The 17230-nt window shown below is 39.0% G+C and overlaps 2 protein-coding genes across 3 annotated transcripts in view; one reads left to right on the plus strand and one right to left on the minus strand.

Moving 5' to 3' along the window:
- Positions 1–17230, minus strand: part of LOC121640276 (sialoadhesin-like) — a 601555-nt gene that overhangs the window by 485841 nt on the left and 98484 nt on the right. The gene's annotated exons all lie outside the window — the stretch shown is intronic.
- LOC121640483 (low affinity immunoglobulin gamma Fc region receptor II-like) overlaps positions 15788–17230 on the plus strand; it is a 55286-nt gene continuing 53843 nt past the window's right edge. For both annotated transcript variants that reach the window (XM_041986270.1, XM_041986266.1), the window contains exon 1: positions 15788–15912. The gene's annotated coding sequence lies outside the window, so the exon portion shown is untranslated. The remainder of the gene's footprint in view (positions 15913–17230) is intronic.

Below are 17230 nucleotides of genomic sequence, written 5' to 3' on the forward strand. Positions count from 1 at the left end.
TATTTATCAAACTTCTTGGAATTACTCTTAAGATTGCTGTTAAGAGGCTCCCGCGGGCTCACCACCTGCAGGAGGGGCCATAGGGGTCGGGTGCATTGTGAGCTGGGCGGCTGCCAGAGGCGGGGACCCTGGCGGTCTGATCCTCAGCTGCAAAAGCTAGTTCTAGGGACGTGGAATGTCACCTCTCTGGCGGGGAAGGAGCCTGAGCTGGTGTGCGAGGTTGAGCGGTTCTGGCTAGATATAGTTGGACACACGGCTTGGGCTCTGGAACCACTTACTGTCCCACTTTACTGACACATCATCTAGAAATAGATTAAATAGAAGCTGATAAAATCCCTCCATGTCTGACACCATTAAAGATTCAGAGAAACACAAATAAACTTGCACATCGTGTACAAAGTCAGAAGACCTCATTCACCAACATCTTCTAATTAAACTTCCTCAGTTTGTTTAACAGAGTTTCATCATCAGCAGATAACAGAGAATGAAGTTTCTAGACTGTTGAGATCTTCTGTTCTTACTGATGGCACAGACTTAAGAACACAGGAAGCCACAGGAAATAATTATTATCTTCTAATCCTGAAGATCTGATGAGAACAGAAGAGTTCTGACCTGTGCAGCGTGCAGAACCACAGAACCACCAGCAGGTGGCAGCACATCACCTGAAACACTGCAGACATGAAACATCTTCACCCTCATCTTCATCAGGTCAGAGAGGGTTAGTTAAACCTCCTCAGAGCTTCAGAAACTAGATCATCCTGAACATGTGACCACAGCTCTGAGAGAAACCACATCAGGTAGAAAACCTCCATCACAGAGAAAACAGATCCAGCTCCACCTTCTCTGTCTACATGAGAAAGTCAAACCAGTCGTGTTAATACCGGTTTTAACCCTCTATGGTACCATGTTACCCTCAGACAACAAACCCATGTTTGCCCTGTTACAGCTCCACACTGAACCCCTTTAAATGATGCAATACTCTAAAAAAATAAAGAAAACCACAGGCAACCAATAACAACGCCTTAATTTGTCACATGATCTCTTAGATTTTATACATTATATATATATATATATAGATAGTATATATATATATATACACACAACTTTATGACAAACCTGTGATATTATCTCTGATGGAGTACCATGTATTTACTATGTATTTACCATGTATTTGCTATGTATTTACTATGTATTTACCATGTATTTACTATGTATTTACCATGTATTTACTATGTATTTACCATGTATTTACTATGTATTTACCATGTATTTACTATGTATTTACCATGGTACGGTAGTTTATCTATAAAGTTTTTAAACAGGCTTTTCTTTGTGTTTCATGTGGCTTCATACTATCAGATGCTGATACCTTCACACATATGTGGTTTCTCTTCATTACCGACCACCAGCCCTAGCCCACCCTAACCACAGCCATCCCCATGGCAACAATCCTGCAGACCAAGCAGGCAATTGGTCCCAGTGTGGAGGTCTCCATGAAGAATACACCGTTTCAAAGACCAGGACCGTAGTGGTGGAATGAGGCCTCGTCAGGTTTTAGTCCTGACTTTAGGAACAACTAAAAGACCAAAACCAGAGGAGCTCAGGGTCCACAAGGGCTCATCATTTAAAAGCAGGTCTGATAAGTAAGAAGTTCCAAGACCACTAAGACATTTATAAACCAGTAAAAATAACTTAAAATGAATAAGGTGACTTATTACTTTCAAACTTTGTCCATGTTTTAATAGCAGGCTAAAGCTTTACATTTAGCATCGCTGCACGCCAACATGTCAACCGGCGGTAACCGATAGTATCAGCAGAGTTTCATCGTCAGCTCACCTTCACCGGTCGTTCCAGAGGACAACTTAGAAAAGATAAAAACAAAGAAGAATCGGAATTTTAATCTGAGCATAACAACAGCTGAATGTTAGATTACCCACCAGACTAAAACTGTGCAGAAACTAAAGAGTTTCTGCTCCAACAGCTCTGACTCAGTTAGACGCCACAATGACACCAGGTGATATCCCTACTCATCCTGCTTACTTTAAAATTAAACAAGGACGTAGCTTTCCATTATGACATTAGCAGGACATAGAGGAGAACATCATGTCCACAGAGTTTCCCTGCAAGACTAAATGTGTTGTTGCATTATGATGAATGTTTAAGTGGCTGGGACATTTAACACCTGAATCCAGGATTATTTTACTGAATTATTTCTGATTTCATGAGATTACATGCTGGTAGATTTGCTCATGTCAGTATTCCAGACTAGAAGTACTGCGATGCAAACTACTTTCATTACAGAAATGTACTTCAATCACACAGTACAACTGATCCACTACTTATGTAGAAAAGTCCCTGTTATTCTGACAGAACTCCATATCCCAGCATTTCTTTGCAGAGTCACGTGACTGCAGTGCAGCGTACAGCCATGGTCCTTTTTTCTGTGTAAGTGTCGCGAACTTGGCGACTTTCTTTTTTTATTACAACCGACTAGCGACAATCTGCCGGTCGGAATAAAAACAGTCAGAGGCGGTCAGTCTCTCAGCAGCTCGGCAGCAGCTGCAGTCAGAGCAGCAGAGAGGAGACTCGCACCACTCCGCCTACACGCTGAAAATGAACAGCGCATGCGCAAAGCCCCTGCTGATCCCACCCTGGCTGTTTTTTCATTGTCACGTTAAAAATGAATAATTGCATCTGACTCACAGCGTCAGTAACTTACTCACCAGGACACTGTGTGTGTGTGTGTGTCTGTCTTTCTTGTGACACATTGGCGTTTCTAGCCCATTTTTGGGGTTGCTGAAGGACCTCTAAATTGATCTGAGTCAGACACGTGACCTAACTAGCTGACACAACATATTTTTCTGTATCCCTACCTTTCAGTATAACTAACTAAATCATGCCACTTTTCCACACCCACAGTTGATCCCACTGCGTCAGACCAGGACTCTTCCTCTGATCTGTTTACCTCAAACTGCTCAACTCATCAATGTTCATGTCCCAGATAAATCATTTATACCCTGGTCCCCAGAGAGTTAAGTCACTGCACGATATCTCCAAATGGTTAAACCCGGCGGTCCTGGGATGAACCATGGTTAGATGTAGAGCAAGCATTAATGTGATTACCTGGTTATCTCTGACCTGCCATCTCATCAGCTCAGCCAACCTGTCTTCCAACTTCAAAATAAGAGGCTGACTTATCAAGTAACTTCAATAAAGATGAAAGGTCACAAATATGTTTAAACACCTTTACAATGACTAAGAATTGGGATGAACACACAGTACAGTACATCATTCTGCTGCTACCATGCTGGACAAGTAAAAAACAAAGGTTTCAATCTAAAAACTAAAGCCGTTCCTGTGTGAGGATGCAGCTCATTTCACTACAATCCAAACAAATCTATGCAAACAAACCTGCTGAAGAATCATTTAAGGAAGAAAAGTCAGTCTGCTGGTGGATTTCAGGAAGTTATCAGTGTTCATGGAACCTCTGAGCTTCTGGAATTAAATGAAAAAACTTTATTAATCCTAGGATAGAAACTAAGGTAAGTCTTCTTTTCTTTTATGTTTCTCTCTTTTTTAGATCATGGTGATGAGGACTTAACAGGTTCTTGTGTATTTACTTTAGAGGTTATCCATCAACGTCTGAGATAAACTTATCCTGAATCAGTTACTGGACAAAGATGGTGTCAAAAGTAGATCATGTTGGTTTTATATAAGATTTTATTTAGATTGAATCTGAAATTTGTTTATTTGACTTTGACCTGTGAGCTGATAAATGTGACAATAATCAGAGACGATGATCCAGTCGTGTCACCTTAGTGATCCAAGCGTTAAGGTAGGAATGATGTTCAGGATCTTTAGGAAGGAAAACACACACAACGCTAACACACGCGTGTTGTTTTCCTTCCTGATCTGATCACATGATCCCACATGGAAAGTCAGGATGTTCCGGATCTTTAGGATTAATTCATCCAGCCTTTAAAACTGATGGTGAAATTCAGTAAGTGTGACGTCCCTGCTGAGCAGCACCACGACGCTCATCAGTCCTCCAGACGTTCTGACCGGCCACATTCATGTCAAACAGCTCGCAGCCGCTGACCAATCAGAATCCATCATTTCTACCAGGATGAAAACATCAGAAAAAACTGAAACGTGACTCAAACCCGTCAGTAAATTATCATCAACGTCTACGTCTATCTGCCTTTTTCCAGAAAAGCTGGTAGTTTCTCAGTTAATGGGTTTTATGACGGGTTTGGAAGTCGTGAACCAGCCTCGTGGTTCTGAAAAGTCTGAGCGGACCCTGAAGTAACCTCACTGGGACCCTGATCCAGATCAGAAACCACCATGTTTCCAGCCACGTGGACTGGAGTGTTCTTTAAAACCCAGTCTGTGATCCATAAACTAGGATTTAAAGAGTCTGCAGCATCTGTGGATCCATACTGGGATGGTGCTTCTGAAATGAAATTCATGTTAGTGAAATATATTTAGAAATGTTCTCTTTGGTGAAAAGTCTCGGTTCTCCTGCTACTCGGGTCTGAAATGCAGCAGGTTACATTTGAGACTTTTTACTTCTGTTTTCAGAAGCTGCACTTTTTACTAAATCAATCATTTTTCTCTTCAGTCTCGGCTGGAAATCGCAGCTAAAACCAGTAAAGAGTTTTGGTGTTTCTCCTGATCTGTTGGTGCTTCCACACATAAAATGTTGGCCTCACTTTCATTTTCTCCTTCATCTCTGCTGGTGAAGCTGCTGCTTGATGGAGCCGAGTTCTTCTTCTGGACTCTTTTATAGATCCAGAAACCAAGAACCATGATCCCAATGATTCCAACAGCTGGAAGACCCACAACCAGTCCAAGATGTCCTCCATCCTTGTCTCCTCCATCCTGGTTCCTTCTATCCTGTGTTGTACCTGCAGGTGAGAAGCAGGTGTGAGTATCAGTATCAGGGAGGTGATGAATCATTTCCTCTTCAAACTGCTGTCACACATCATCTCCTGCACTCTGATCACTGCACTCAGACCAGCTGCTTTCTACAGAGTCTCATCAACAACATCTTTAGAAAACACAAACATCTGATCTGAGATGTTTCACTCTCACATCAACAACCAGGAAGCTGCTTCACCTCTGATCCACACACACAGAGACACACTCACCTGGAGGAGAAACTTCCAGATGGATGATGATGGACTTGGACTCTGCAATCATGCTGCCTGTTCTTCTCTGGAAGACTCTACATTCATATGTTCCTGTATCATCAGTCGTCACCTTCTTCAGAATCAGAGACACGTTTCCATCCTTCATCTGTCTGTCCTGAAGATCCACCCGGTTCTGGAAAGATGGATGCTGGTTTTCTGGATCAAGATGACCATCTCTGTAGAAAAGAACATATTCTGACCCCAGATCAGGTCTGGTCCACCTCAGAACATCGATGTCTCCATCATGTCCAGCTCTACATGGCAGAGAGACGTCATGTCCAGGTTCAGCTGTGATGTTTGTCTGTCCTGCAGGAGAGGAAACAACACAGATCAGAGAGGTTAAAGAGATCAGAGAGGAACTCTTCACTTCCACAGCAGCATCAGAGGAAGGAGACGCCAGAGAGACCACACTGGTCTGACCTGGACCAGAGGAAGACCTGGACCACTGGAGGTTCTCATACATTATGAGTGAGGACACAACTAAACACACACACAATAAATCTAAGATAAAACACTTTTAACAACATAAAAACGGTGCAAATAAAGCTTGAATTTCCAGAAGTCAGTGAATGCAGCTTCAATGCTGCGTTTGAGGACTGAGGAAAAATTCGAGTCATGTGACCGTTTAGATAAAGCAGTTTACAGCAGAGCTACTAGTTCAACTGGCTCCACCCTGAACATTCACCACCAGTCTGACCACATTCCCCACGTTTCTGAGACAATAGAATAGTTTTCATTTTTACTCGACATAAAACTCAAAACGAAGAGGATGAAGAGGACAGACATGAAGAGCAGCGACGTTTCTTCCAGATTCATCTCTCGGTGAGTAAAACGCTACAATGATAAATTTATTGTTCTACTAACAACATCAGAAAAGCAGAGTTTAACATGTAAACCAGCAACAGAATTCAAACACATCTAAATGGTAAATGATGGTGAAAGTCGTGTTACTCTGCTCCACCTCGACCTCCGTATGTCAGACTGAGTCACACCAGCCGCTCCTGCATGCCAGCTGCACCCAAACTTCAGGCTGAAAAGTCACAGCTGACAAAATCAGCGCTTGAATGCTGCGGCATGTAACAATGTTCTGTTTTCAACGTAAAGATGGGTTATTAAGAGACAACTAAAAATAAGAGTCAGAGGAAGGTAGTCATTCATTCATCTACCATCTAATTATTTTCTATAGATACAGCTGACGGCCATTTTGTGAGTCATCTTGAGGTGGAGCCATTTTTACAGAAGCAACCTGGTATCTGCTGCCACCTGCTGACTCCTGATGATGCTACAGGTGTAGCAGCTGGATGTCTGCTGTTAGGCTGGACTGAAGCTTGTTGCGTCTTTCTACTGGATCTTTTTCTCCTTTTCCTTTCCCCCACTTTCATTTTTACTTCTCTTCATTAGTGTCTTTTTTTCTGTCCCCTCTGGTCAGGTCCAGCAAGATTACATAGATTCCATAATTAAAATTAAATAAGATAAAACAATATATTTAATAAATAAAGATAAAAAATGAGATAATCAATAGCAGTCAGAGTTCTCCAACATGAGAGATGTCAGTTGACACAAAGGCAGATTATCAAACTTCTTAGATAATTTAAATCATCACAGAATGATGCCCAACATGGAGCTAATGCTAACGCTAATGCTAACTCTAATGCTAACGCTAATGCTAACGCTAATGCTAAGGGATGAGCCCAAACTTTTAACCCCTGCACTGTACAAATGAGCCCCATGTTTTCTGTTTTTATAAGTGGAATGAAGTGCTCTGCCACATAAACCTTTGTAAACATTTGGTTGTAAACGTGCTTCTTCCACCATCTCGGTATCTTCACTCTCAGGCTCGGAGTCTGGTTCAAACATAAATGGCTGAACTCCGTGAGCTGCTGCTCGGTCAGGGTCGCTCGCCATCACTAAGATGTTGATGTTTTGGACTCTGACACACTGTGATGCACTGGACCAAACCCCCTTCCAACTCTGGCCTCCCTGCAGCCAATCAGCACACACCTCATTAACATTAATCAAAGCTTACATGAACTATCACAAGATAAAGTTTTGGTATGAGCAAAGTTCAGAACCAGCTCTATGTTTGATTTTTTTTGTTTAATACGTTTTCAGAAAATATTTAAAGACACTTAGAGGACAGTGGATACATGAAAAGACCAGGTGATGACACCTTTAACATTCATGTTTCAGGTAGAGACATTTTCATGTTAGCAGTAGCTTAAGTAACCATCAGTGTCTATGTGTGTGTTCACACCAGCCTCTGATCCGTTCGCCCAGAGAGGCGCTTTGTTTGGGGTATTGTGACTCTGATTCAGATCAAAGAATGCAGGTCTCAAGCTGTGTCCCAATTCAGGGTCTGCACACTTCGAAGTGCGCAGACTACGTAGGCTACAGAGTGTCCTCCGTAGTCTACACACTTCGAAGTCTGCTTAACGTTCGTGAAATGGGACAGCCTACCTAGTCCACAAGAATTTCCCATAGCAACAACACAGGACGTTTAATCACTTAAACCTCAGAAATTACTTGTAGGAAACGTCAGTAGACGCTGAACACGGAGCGGCAACACCGACAGTTAAATAAAAAAAAAAAAATAAAAAAAAGAAAGAAAAACACGGTTTGAGGCTTTGTTATTTTCCAGCCGGTACACACTTAATTAACCCCTTAAAAGTATCTGAATATCAAATATTACCGAATTTTAATGTCACCATTTAACAAACATGCTTTAAATGTACTTGGTTTTGTAACGTTTATACTAAAGTGTAGTTAAAAAAAATGAACTTTTTTTAAAATAAAACTTTATTTAAACTTAATAAGACTCTTGTGAGGTTGCTGATTCGCCACCGTCCTGTGCGCAACGAATTGTGGGAGAAAAGAGGCCGCGAAGGATGCATCACAAGCATCCTTCGTTTGAGGCCAAACGAAGTGCGGATTCGAAGGGTGGATTCGGAGGGTCCTTCAAATTCTGTGAATTGGGACAGTACTTCGCGCACCGCGATGACGTATGTGGCCGACGAATCCGCACTTCGAAGTGTGCAGACCCTGAATTGGGACACACCTACAGTCTGCATGAAGCAGACCAAATACAGGAAGCAGACTACAAAAACAAAGTGCATTGTGGGTAAACACAACCAAAACACAAGTGTGTGTGGGGACGTGGGTCGCTCTGGACGGGAGGAATGGCTCGCTGTCACTTCTGATATATAATCAACCCGAGACCTCTAGGATCTGACGCAGATCTATACTTTGCTGTTATGTAGTAGAAACAGAAGTAGTTCTGCATTAACTAACACATGAACATGGACAATTCTTCACACCCACCACACAGTAAAGTGGAGGGACCATCCCTCCACCTTCCCACCCATGCCAGTGTGACACAAGATAGTCCAACAAATACAAGCAGAGGGGTAGCAGCCAATAAGTGTTTTATTTAGACAAAATCAGTTTTTAATGCTAAGAAAAGATTCACTAGCCCTGGTGTCGTCTCTGGAAACTCTGACAGACAAAAAGGTTAAAAAGATTTTTAAATAGAAAAAGAAGACAGGCCTACTGGTGGGGAGCGAGTCCTATTGTAACTTAAAACCAAAAGAAAACCATCACATGCTCCCCCACACTCACACTCATACACAAACCCCAAAGTGATGAAAGAAAGTAAATCACAAATAAACGAAGGGCCAGATTCCAGCAGTGGCTCACAATTAATTAAAATTATTAACTAAAACTCCACCAGAGGCAGCATCACAGCTAGTTCTAAAATATAGAGGGGAGAAGCCCAAAAATGTAAAAGTAATGAGAAATACATCTAAAAAGAAACAAACAGAAGCAGGCTGACCTGCAAGACAATAAAAAAGAAAGTTTAAATTAGACATCAGGTTCACTAGGAGTATTACAGTAGGAAGAAGTCTGTTACCAGTTCAGCTTGGTTTCCAGTCTCCTCCTACTCACCTTTCCAGGAAATGTGCTTAATAATTGTTTTCTTAAAAATGAAGCAAACCAAAGAAACACACATTAAAAACAGACTTAAAATACACACCTTGCTGAAGCCAAAGTCAGCCTGTATGTACTGCAGGCTTGGGAGTCTCTGGTCATGGCCCTGTAGCAGGCCGGGTGGAGGCAGTCATTACAAGTACCAGGCAGAGCTACGAGGCCGACCTGAAAGCTGGAACTACTACACCTGCATCACAGGTGCATGATGTTGAAAGTTTAAATGCTGAGCAAAGACCTGAACACACACACACACACACACACACACACACACACACACACACACACACACAAGAACATCATTCTGCTGCTTCCATACTGGACAAGAAAAAACAAAGATATCAATCTAGAGCTAAACCAGTTCCTCTGTGAGGACACAGCCCATGTTTAATTTACAATTCAAGCAAATCTATGCAAACAAACTTGTTGAACATCATTTAAGGAAGAAAAGTCAGTCAGCTGGTGGATTTCAGGAAGTTATGAGTGTTCATGGAGCCTCTGAGCTTCTTGAATTAAATAAAAAAACTTTATTGATCCTCAGAGGGAAGCTAAGGTAAGTCTTTTTTTCTTTTATATTTCTCTCTTTTTTAGATCATGGTATTGAGGACTTCACAGGTTTTTGTGTATTTATTTTAGAGGTTAACCATCAACGTCTGAGATAAACTCATCCTGAATCAGTTACTGGATGATGATGGTGTCAAAAGTAGATCATGTTGGTTTTATATAAGTGAAGGAAAACATGTTCCAGCCTGGTCAGTATTTTCTTTCTCTGACATCTTCGTGGTTTTCAGCGTAGTCGAAGGGACCTGATTACAATGTGGTTTAAACATGAAGATGGTTGAGTGGATTAATGCCATGTCCTTAAAAATAAATGTTTCATAAAGAGAAATGTTAACATGGTTAGCCTTTATTTATGTGTTTATCTTACTGTCGGTTACATCTACTAAACATTTCAGTGTTATCTACTCAGTTTTCTAATGTGTTTTTATTTAACTTTACTTTTGTCTTAACTTATGATTTTAGTTATATTTACTGAATTTTGTACATTTCTGTAGAGCTGCAGTTACTCATATCCACTTATTGTGTTTTAGTTACTAACTGGATTGAGTATATTTAGATAATTTGATTGGTTTCCAATTTACTCAATATTTATTAGTGTAAAATGTAATTAAAGAGATTAAAGTAAATGCGATGTTTAGTTTTTAGAGTTTAGCATCTCACACTGCATAAAATTACAATACAAGAAAAAAATATTTAACTTGGAGAAAAGTTTGAAAATCTCTAAAATAACAGAAATATGAAACTAACTTTTTCATGGTCTCTGCCTCAAACATTCTTTATTTTTCTTCTCTTTACCGCCTCCTCCAGCTGAAAAAGAAATCTTGTCATTGGTCATTTCTTTGCCAGTAATTATACTTCTGTAATGTACCGTCATTTTATTTAGTACAGAAAAATTACAGTAGCAGCATATATTTTCCCACAATGCTTTGCAATTTACAGGAATATACTGTATACAAGACTTAAAGTGTCTTATTGTCCACATTACAGTTACAGTTTCAGTGTGTTTGCTACCTGGATGAGATCTGATGAAAAAGAATTACCTGCACAAACTCAGAAGATAAGACCAGAACATCACAGTGCTGGAATCTGAATAATTTGAGACTTACTGTATAGAAAGAGATGTTAGTCAGGATACAGAAACATGTTTCATCATGATCCCAAAAACTTCTATGCAAAGCAAACTTGAGGAATCATTCAAGGAAGAAAGGTCAGTCTGCTGGTGGATTTCAGAGAGTTATGAGTGTTCATGGAACCTCCGAGCTTCCTGAATTAAAAACTTTATTGATCCTCTGAGGGAAATTACAGTTAGAAACAAGGTAAGTCTGCTTTTCATTTCTGTTTCTGTCTTTTTTTTATCAAGGTGATGAGGTCATAACAGCCTCTTGTGTATTTATTTTAGCGAGTTAACCATCAACGTGTGAGACAGACTCATCCTGAATCAGTTACTGGACAATGATTGTATCAAAAGTAGATTATTGGTTTTATATAAGATTTTATTTCAGTTTCAATCTGAAATTTGTTTATTTGACTTCCTGTAAGCTAATATGTGACAATAATCAGAGATGATGATCCAGTCGTGTCAAAATAGTGATCCAAGCATTAAGATGGGAACGTTGGGTTCAATGTGATTATCTGAGCAGAAATGCTTGTGGAAACTACAACACATCGTCCTCTATCACTGGACCAGAGGGACATCATGTGAGGAAAAAATGGAAGACATTCCTTCATAATACGCTGTGATAATAACAAAGTTTCTGGTTAGCATCGGTCTGACTAACGGAGAGAAAGTGTAAACTGGTGAGCATTAGCTAGCTAGCATTAGCTGGTGAGCTTTAGCCAGCTAGCATTAGCTGGTGAGCATTAGCTAGCTAGCATTAGCTGCATAAAAATGAGCATTTGAGCAAAAATGACTTTATTTTTCTTTCTGTCTGCACGTTTTATTAAATGTTTTAATCAAGTACTGGTGTTAATTCTCTAAGTACTTTTGAAGAGCAAAATTTCAAATATTACATTATTTTTACCATAAAATAAACAACCATATAAGATTTTTTTGTTCAAGATGTTTGAAAACAGATTTGAGTTTCAGTTTTTGTTCAGATAAATAAATGACGGAGACCATCTTAATTAGCTATTTTAAATATGTCCTGAATAATTAAAAATAATGATTATTAGTGATTATCTATTCTCATTCTGCTTCATCGTGTGTGAAACATCAGCAACTCACATGTTAACATCATATTTTAAGTGTTTCTAAGATGATCAGTGGTTAACAAATCTGTGTTTTATTCTCTATTCTGGACAAACTTTTCTCTAATTATCATCACAGTGTTTGTCTTTATTTCAGATTCAGCTTAAATGTGGAGGATCAGCAGGATTCATGTTGAAGGTGAACATAACAGGTTTGTTTGTACATATTTGACTTTACTTTTACATCAGATGACTCCTTTAGTTTTAAAAATCATTTCCTGAAATCTGGACCCTCGTTTATATGTGCCAGCCTTTCCCTGCTTGGAGTCCCATCATAGACCCCCTTGATTGAGTTGAAGCTTTTTATTCCATAAATCATCACATATCCTTTTTTAAATATAATATTACAATTATTATGTTTTAGATATTGTTATAATTTTTATATTATAATCCTCCCAGGATTTATGAATTATATTTTATTCAGCTTCATGTAAAAATGTGAAAATAAAAACCACATGGTTGATTAGAAGAAAGCAGATCTATAAATACTCCCTATAATGTGGATGGAAAATCATCTTATCCACTAAAGATAAAAATGATTAATTTTAGAAATGAAAAAAGGTGGTAACCTCCTCAGTAGTAAAAATAAAATAAATGGAGGTCCACGGTGTTTGATGCAACCAGGACCAGAAGAAAATCAGCAGCTCAGACCCAACGTTCGTCTGTAATTCTTTAATACAAACTTTATGATCTAATCCAGATGTTCTTTAAATATCTGACCTGCAAAGACTCAACTTGTTTACAAGCAGATGTTTGCAAGTGATGTTTCGGGCTTCCATCACCAGATAAAAACGGGACCAGTCAGAGACTAGAAGCTTCCACATGCAAAGCCAAACATCCGTCCCCTGCCTTTGACATGCCAAAGACCACTAGGTATGGATGAATGAAACCAGTTCCAAACTGGTCTAGATATCAATCTAAAAGCTAAACCAGTTCCTCTGTGAGAACACAGCCCTTGTTCCTTTACGTTCCAAGCAAATCTATGCAAAACAAACTTGCTGAATGTCATTTAAGGCAGGAAAAGTCAGTCTGCAGGTGGATTTCAGCAGTTTTCAGTGTTCACGGTACCTCTGAGCTTCTGGAATTAAATTTAAAAATTTTATTGATTTTCTGACGGAAATTTAAAATAGAAACAAGGTAAGTCTGCTTTTCTTTTCTATTTCTCTCTTTTTTAGATCATTGTGATGAGGACATAACAGCCTCTTGTGTATTTATTGAAGAGGGTTAACCATCAACATCTGAGATAAACTCATCCTGAATCAGTTACTGAACAATGATTTTGTCCAGAAAAATAAATTGTGTTGGTTTTATATAAGATTTTATTCTAATCGATTCTGAAATTTGTTTATTTGACTTCCTTTGAGACAATATATTTGATAATAGTCAGAGATGATGATCCAGTCGTGTCAACTTAGTAATCCAAGCATTAAGGTGGGAATGTTGGGTTCAATGTGCTTATCTGCTCTTGAGCAGAAATGCTTGCTACAACTACTACACATCATGCTCCATCTTTGGACCAGAGGGGCATCATGTGAGAAAAAATGGAAAAAATTCTTGATAATTCTGTGATAACAACTCAGTTTCTGATTAGCATCAGTCTGACTAACGGAGAGAAAGTGGATGCTATGAAAGTTATACGACTCAGCCTGGCAGTGGTAGCTCACCTCATGTTTGCAACGGCAGGTAAGCATTAGCTCACAAGCATTTACTGGTGAGCATTGCTAGCTATCATTAGCTAGTGTGGATTAGCTAGCTAGCATTAATTGCTGAGGATTGGCTAGTTAGCATTTACTGGTGAGGATTGGCTAGCTGGCATTATCTGGTAGGGATTGGCTGATGAGGATTAGCTAGCTAGCATTAATTGATGAGTACTGGCTAGTTAGCATTACCTGGTGGGGATTGGCTAGCTAGAATTAGCTGGGTAGCATTAGCCAACAAGCATTAGCTGGTAAGGATTAGCTAGCTAGCATTAACTGGTGAGGATTGTTAGCTAGCATTAGCCAGTGATTATGAGTTAGCTAGCATTAGCTGATGGACATTAGCCAGCAAGCATTAGCTGATGAGAAGTAGCTAGTTTGCATTAGCTAGTGAGGATTGCTAGCTAGAATTTTCTGGTGAGCATCAACCAGCTAAACATAAGCTAGTGGACATTAGCCTGCTAGCATTAGCTGGTGAGCACTAGCTAGATAACATTTTCTGGTGAGCGATGGACAGCTAGCATTAGCTGGTGAACATTATTCAGCTAGCATTAGCTGGTGATCATCAGCCAGCTAAACATTAGCTTGTCAGCATTAGCCAGCTAGCATTAGTTGGTGTTCATTTGCTAGCTAAACACTAGCTGGATAAAAATAAGCATTTAAGCTAAAATTACTTTGTTTTTCTTTCTGTCTGCTCGTTTTATCAGATATGTTTAATCAAGTACTGGTGTTAACTCTAATTATTTTTGAAGAGCAAACTTTACTAAATAAGCATGAATTTTACCATAAAATAAACAACAATATATTATATTTTTGTTCAAGATGTTGAATTCTAGTTTTTGTTCTGCTAAATAAATGACTGAGATGATCTTAATCAGCAATTTTAGATATGTCCTGAGTAAATTGGAAAATTGATTATTAGTGATTATTGACTCTTTCTGCTTCATCATGTGTGAAACATTAGCAGGTCACTTGTTAACATCACATGTCAAGTGTTTCTAAGATGATCAGTGGTTAAATAATCTGTGTTTTATTCTCTATTCTGGACAAACTTTTCTCTAATTATCATCACAGTGTTTGTCTTTATTTTAGATTCAGGTTAAACGTGGAGGATCAGCAGGATTCATGTTGGAGGTGAATATAAAATAGTTTTTATCAGAAACTGAACAGCTGAACAATGTTTGTTTTTACATATTCTTTTTAAGTTGACCTTCATTTACATGTGCCAGCCTTTCCCTGGTTGGATCCACAATCAGAAACTTTTCTAGACCCCCTTGATTGGGTTGGGTTTATTCCACAAATCGTCAAATACTTTAATTTATAAAATTTTTACAGTCATTTTATGTTAAATAATGTTATAATTACAAAATCTCAATTCTGCTCAAAGACTAATAGGAGTCTGGATAAAACAACTTTTAATCCACTGAAAGAAAACTAAATTTTAATGAGAACAGTTGGTAACCTGTATATGACGAAAACAATAATTGAAAAGAAAAAAAATTTCTTTGAAATGAAACTGATTATAAGTTTGGACCAGATTTAACCCCTAAAAACATTATTTTATTTACAGTAATCTAAAAACCAAATAAATAAATACAGTGAAAAAAAACGACTGGATTAAAATAAAATACAAATAAACATAAAATAAAATATTACAAAACAATAAACTGAGAAATAATCTGGAGAAAATCTGCTAAACGTAGTGAAGCTTTAAATATATAGAGGTGTTGCATGGTTTTAGGTTTTAAGTAAAAATTTCAATAATTTTAAGATTTGAGACTTTGTTTTAAATATTTTATTTCTTTGTATCTGCAGAGTTTTTGTTTTATATCAGTTGTTTGGAAGTAGTAGTAATAATAGATTAGAAATAAAGATTCTTTTTCTAAATATAGCAGATCTTTATTATTAAAGAAAATGTGATTTGAGTAGGCTCATGGGGGGGCTGTGCTCTGCCCCAGTAGAGATCAGTGTCTAGCAACACCCCTGTTCTCTACATAAAGAGCAAGTGAGAATACAATATGGTGTCTAACACGCCATTTAACACCTACTAATCCTCATGGGAAATTGACAAACCTTGAGTTTTACCGTTTCCTATGATTCTTTTGTTAGAAACCAGAAATTCCGGGTTAGCTGTGAAACCTGAATGCAGCACAGTGGAATCAGGAAGCAGATGTGATGCGGAGGATACTTCACGTTCACTGCAGCGACTCTGAGACGTGTTTTACACGAGACAAGTAAGAAAAATAATGTCTTAATCATCAAAACTGGCTTTAAAAGAAATGAGACATCGTTCAGTCTGAACATCTACATCATGGTGATAACTACTAGCCTAGAAGAAATAATAAAAATCTGCCTTCAAACTCAAAATAAAAACAATCTCCAGCAATGAATCTGAAATATCAGTAAAATATTAATCAGGATTATACCTGACATTAATATCCTGAAAATCTGTCCTCTCAAGTTCCTCTCCTCCTTAAACATGTCTGCAGTTCTGTGTTCTGGAGTCAGATCAGTTTCTACTCTCAGAATTCTACAGTAAAGTTTAACGTGGCTCTACTTTCCTCATGACACACTTTTCTCCAGTCTACAGAGCCACAGGCGCTAGTCTGCAAAGGCTCATGGGAAATCTATACCCAGCAGGGTTGAGCCTCTAAATGGGAGTTATGTTGTTTACTGTGTTTATATCAGACCATGTTGTTGGGATGTTCGGGTCTGTTTGAAGGTTAAAGGTGGAACCATGAGTGTAGAGGACAGGAAGTGAGAAAAACCAGCACCTCTAGTCCACGTGGATCACCGTCTAATGGCAGATGGCAGCACTACGTCCTGGTTGGTCCAGACGGCTAAACCTGAAGAAGAGAATCTCTACGTCTCACTGGGAGTTAAAATGATGCTAGAATAGAACTTAATAGACCTCCGATAAACTACGTTTTATCCCGCGCCATCACTTTTCTACTTCTGACATATTTAAGGGAAACATTGAGATGAAATTAGGAGGAAAACCTCAGAGCTTTTCCAAGCTGGACCACATCATCATGGCTTCTTAACCCATGATTGATGGTTCTTTCCATTTCCAGAGAGGATGTAGGGATGTTCCACGACGCCTGCTTCCTGAAGGAGGGCGTTACTAACTACTGTACCATGTAGAAGCTTGTTAGGTCAGAGTAGACCAGGTTTACAGCTCTGAGTGTAAAATCTGAACCTTGTTAACCTCTGAATAGATAAAGTTCTCTAGAACATTCTCCCTCAGGAACACATCTTTCAGCTTTTAAAACCTTGTTTTGGAGGATGTTTCCTCTCTTTCTGCCTCTTCCAGAAACATTCAGTTTGTTTTCTTGTTTTTCTGCTGCAGGTTTGTTACCTGCTGCATGTTTTTACATCCTGGAAGATGATCAGAACTCACTTTATTCTTAAAACAGAAAAAATATGTGGACATTAATCACAATAGCTAACAAAGCTAACCTTGAACCTTGATGGCTCTGAATGTTCAAAGCCTCTTTGGGGGGGCTCTATTGGGCGTACCAGAAGATGAGGAGAGGATGGAAACCTTTGTGG

Source organism: Melanotaenia boesemani, chromosome 5, assembly GCF_017639745.1.
Source record: "Melanotaenia boesemani isolate fMelBoe1 chromosome 5, fMelBoe1.pri, whole genome shotgun sequence".
NCBI classification, from domain to species: Eukaryota; Metazoa; Chordata; class Actinopteri; order Atheriniformes; family Melanotaeniidae; genus Melanotaenia; species Melanotaenia boesemani.